Source organism: Ipomoea nil, unplaced genomic scaffold (assembly GCF_001879475.1).
Source record: "Ipomoea nil cultivar Tokyo-kokei standard unplaced genomic scaffold, Asagao_1.1 scaffold0980, whole genome shotgun sequence".
NCBI lineage: Eukaryota > Viridiplantae > Streptophyta > Magnoliopsida > Solanales > Convolvulaceae > Ipomoea > Ipomoea nil.
This window is the reverse complement of record NW_017617408.1, coordinates 674,303-679,746: the sequence shown is the minus strand read 5'-3', so window position 1 is coordinate 679,746 and position 5,444 is coordinate 674,303.

The window sequence follows — 5,444 nt, the reverse complement described above, 5'->3', positions numbered from 1 at the left end:
TATCACTCACAAATAGCCACATCCTACCACATATGATTAAAGACTAAAAAAATTTAAATTAAAAAAAATAGTGTCTAATATTTCATCACATTAAGAATAACTGTTTGTGAGTGATAATTGTAAGTGCTTACATTTTCCTTTTGTAAATTCGACAATTGAGATCATATTTAAAAGCATGGTTGCAGTAGGCGCTAGTCGGGCGCCAGAACAGCGTCTAGGCGGTCTAGGCGGCGCTAGGCGAGCGCAAAAACAAAAAAAAAAAAAACAGTGGTAGACTTGCAGTTTGACAATTTTAATGAGGTTGTTTTCAACATTTAATCAAATAACACATCCAAATAAATGAATTAATGATAATTCATAAGTCATAACATCAAAACAATGATTTTCAAAAAAAAAAAAACATTAAAACAATATTAAAAATTAAAAATACTCAAATATGAAATACTCAAATACTTCAATCGTCCAAAGATTCAAAGTATCGAACTAGTCTACGAGTGTGTATATATATATATATATATATATATATATATATATATATATATATATATATATATATATATATATATATATATATATATATATGTCATATTATATATATGTATGCACGCGCGCGCACACACACACATACATATATAATAAAAAAAATAGGCCGAGCCGATCGAGTTAACTCGACCGAAATGGACGAGTTAACTCGACTAACTTAGACGCTAGGCGGACGCCTAGGCGGCCGGTAACCTAGGCGGGTTGCCTAGGGGGGAAATCGCCACGGTCTAGAGGCGCCTAACGCCTAGGCGGACGCCAAGACCGATTTTTACAACCCTGTTTAAAAGTGGAGTTAATCATCATTTTGGTCTCTCAATTATTTCCCAACTGTCAATGTAGTCTCTACTTTTTAATTTTAACTAATTTGATCCTCGAATTGTTTAAAATTTCATCAATTAAATCTTTTCATGGACTAAAATGGTGATTTTCACATTTTTAAAATTTCATCAATTTTGTCCCTTAAAGGGTTTAATTGAAAATTTTAAACAATTCGATGATTAAATTGATTAAATGGAAAATGGCACTTTTTACCCCTGAGTTATATACTTATAGCACTTTTTCCCCCTCAATTATTTAGGTAAGCACATTAGCCCCCTCAATTATTATAAAAGTGGTTCTTTTTCCCCCCTGATATATTAAATTGACATTTATACCCTTAAAGTAAACATTTTATTTATTTTACTACTCCAACAAATTATTGCGTATACGTAGGGATGACCACGGTTCGATTTGAATTGAACCGGATACTAAAGCAATCGAATTAATAGTTTACAGTTATAATTCAGATCTAGAACCCAATATTTAAATGTCAATTTATTAAAATTATGTATCAAAGTAATTGAATCTTGAACCGTGAACCGACGGTTCCGGATCTGATTCGCGGCTTTGAACCGTCTTTATTTTAAAATTTTATTTTTTATTTTAAAATAGTCTAAATTCAACAATAAATGTATTTTATTTTTTTTCGTAACATGAACCGTCAGTTCCGGTTCATGATTTTAATAAACTCTAAATATCGAATTTCGATTCTACATTGTAATTGGAATATTTCGGTTTGGTTGCTATAGTGTTTGAACCAAATTATGGTCATAATTTGTTGGAGAAAAAAATAAATTAAATATTTAGTTTAAGGATAAATATGTCCATTTAACATTTCAGGGGGAAAAATAGCCACTTCAATAACTTAGGGAGAAAAAATGCTATAGGTATATAACTCAGGGGGAAAAAGTGCCATTTTTCCTTGATTAAAATTAAAAACTAAGGACTATATTGACAATTGAGAAACAATTGAGGGACCAAAATATTGATTTTTCTTTAAAACTGTTTATGAACAAAAAATTTCTATCAAATTAAAAATTACCTCTACCTATTTTATATTTTAAAAACCCACGAGTCATTGAAATTGTTGCACTATGCTCAAAAGTTATATAAGTCTCCTCCTTCATTTTGATTCCTTTCTTGATGTCATGATGATTGTCACTTGTGGGAACAATATTATTACTACTATTATTTTGTAATGGTGTCCTGTCGGGGACAAGGCAGAACTAAAGAGGTTAGAGCAGAGGAACCCTGCCCCTCCAAATGCTTTTGAATTCCTTTTATAGCGTGTTTGGTTCATGGAATAGATCGGAAATGAAATACCATTTTTAGAAATAGACCTATTTTCTTGTTTAATTTGTCTTTTTATGGCTGAGAATAGCATTCTTAGAAATGAGTTATTCTCTTTACAGGGGAATAGCCATTCTTAGGGGACTCCCTGGTATTAGCTATTCCCAAGTATTTGGAAATAGCTTTTGTACTCTAATACCGAAAATACCCTCTTTGTGTGTGTGTGTGTGTATATATATATATATATATATATATATATATATATCACCTCCGCCGCCGCCGCCGCCGCCACTAGCACCACCAACACCACCGCTATTACCACTACCGCCGCCACCACCATATATATATATATATATATATATATATATATATATATATATATATATATATATATATATATATATATATATATCACCTCCGCTGCCGCCGCCACCGCCACTAGCACCACCAACACCACCGCTATTGCCACTACCGCCGCCACCACCACCACCACCACCTCGACCACATATTTTTATAAGGGTATTTATGTATTTTAAAACATATATCATTTCTATTCCTTAACCAACAAAAAACTATAATATAATTCATAAAGTCTATTCTTCCGCGAACCAAACAATAGAATACAATTCATATTCTATTCCTTACATATTCCATTCCTTATGGAATAGTATTCCTATTACCTCAAAATTCTTTCCGTGAACCAAACGTGTTGTTAGTGTCACAAATAGTTTTTTATTTTTTTTATTTATTTTATTTTTTTAATCAAGTGTGCATATATTATATCTACAATTATTAAGGCTAATCCTCAAAAGTTTTCATTTTAAATATAATATTAAATTATTTAAAATCAAGTTATTAATTTAAAAATTAATTTAAATTATATAGATTTGACCTGAAATTAATTGGACAGGGCAGTTTTCCCCAATTATTTAACAGATACTAAATATTTTAAAAGAAAACTTACTTTTTATTATGATTTTTTTATAATGATTTATTTAGTCAAGGTAGTTTAAAAGTTTCTCTTATGCATCATTGTATTTAAATTAATAATCTAGAAACTTGAAGTTTATCTAACTAAAAGTTTTTTTAAATAAAAAAAAAAAAGAAAATTTATTTATTAATATCATATCAATGATAGAAATGTTGTGTGATTAAAGTGCATTTTATATTCAAACCATTTTATCCAATTTTGTGATGCTTCAGATTTTTATGCGACCCATTTTCATCCCTATTTGTGTCTCTTTTACTTAAGGGTTTTCTATTTTTTTTCTTCACCTAACACATGAGCTAGAATAATGGACTTTGCCCCTTATTTTTTTAACTAGCATTTTGTACGCGATGCGCGAAAATTCATGCCTAATATTAAAACATTGATAAATACAAATAATTAAAAATTATAATTTGAATTATATATACACAAATAATATATGTATTTTGTACACACACGTATATAATTTATCATTCATAGAAATTTAATTAAAATATAATTAAGCATTAAAATAAAATATAATGATTTTAATAAAATGATAATTAAAAAATAGAAAAAAATATGATAGATATATGTGTATGGTAATAATGATGTGTTATCAATGTTAGAATTAAAAACTAATGGTGTTATAACGGTGTAAGGGTAATTTTGTCTAATAACATTGAAATGTACAACATTTACAGTAAAATGTACACATTTATTTGCATACAAAAAGAGGGACATAAATCAAGAATATAACCTTAATTGAGGCTTATTATTTAGAAACTATCTTTGACAATTTCTTTGTTGGGAAGGTAAAAACTATTAACTTTCTTTGCATCTTTTCATCTTTTCAACTTATTAGCAATAAGAATTTTTTTTTTTTTCGTAATAGAGTCAGTAGTACTCCAAAAAAAAAAAAAAAAGCTATAACATATTTTTATTTTCATTTTTTTGTTTTCTTTTAATAAAATGAGATTAATTGGACTAAGGATAGAGTAGATAAAGGAATAACTTAAAAATAAATAAATAAATAAAAACCTAAGTGATTCAAACTTTGTCGGATTAATCCTTAAGTCAATAGGATCCAACCTCTAGAGTCATTTAAAGGTAAATCACGAGTCATATATACAATCAACCTACTGGTCATATCCTATTCTTCATGTGCGTACAAGGAATCTTATCTACAGCTTTCATCATATTGTGCTCTTTTCTCATTCATGTTTTTAATATAATGGAATAACTTTTTATTTGAATGAAAAGAATTTTAAATGTGTATATGTGATTTTAAGTTTGAACTTTGTAGATAAAATAATAGCAGGCTTTTGAAAAATCTTCTCTATACATGATTCAATAATAGATTCACTATTTGACTAATGAAATTTAACATGAATTTTGAATAACATTAAGAAGTCACTAATATAACATAAAATTATTCGCTTTTTTTTTTGTCACATTTATGGCCCGTTTGGTTCACGGAATAGGTCGGGAATGGCATAGCATTCCCAGTAATAGACCTATTCCTTTGTTTGGTAACCATTTCTATTACCTCAAATAAGGTAATAGCTATTACTAGGGCCCCCTGGTATTAGCCTATTACTGAACACTCAGGAATAGATTTTAGAATCTATTTTCTTTTTTTACCCCTTTCTTTAACCTAATTTTTTTATCCTATATATAAATTTATCCTATTTCACCACCGTCATCGCCACCACCACCATCACCGCCGCCGCTGCCACCGCCACCACCACTACCACCATCGCCGCCGCCGCCACCGCCACCACCACCACCATCGCCACAACCGTCGCCGCCCCCACCACCGCCGCCGCCCCCACCACTGCCACTGCCACTACCACCCCAGCACCACCACCACCATCGCCGCCGTCGCCGCCACCACCACCACCACCACCGCCACCAGAACCACCACCCAGCAGCACTAGCGCCACAACCGTCGCCGCCCCCACCACCACTGCCACAACCGTCACCGTCACCACCACCACCGTCGCCCCCATCACTGCCACTGCCACCACCACCACTACCACCCCAGCACCACCACCACCATCATCACCACCACTGCCACCACCATCGTCACCACCACCACCGCCACCACCATCACCATCGCCACCATCACATATTTTTATAAGGGTATTTATGTCTTTTAAAACATATTTCATTTCTATTCCTTAAATCAACCAAACACTGTAATATAATTCCTAAATCTATTCCTTCCGCTAACCAAACAATAGAATACAATTCCTATTCTATTCCTTGTCTATTACATTCCTTATGGAATAGCATTCCTATTACCTCAAAATTCATTCCGTGA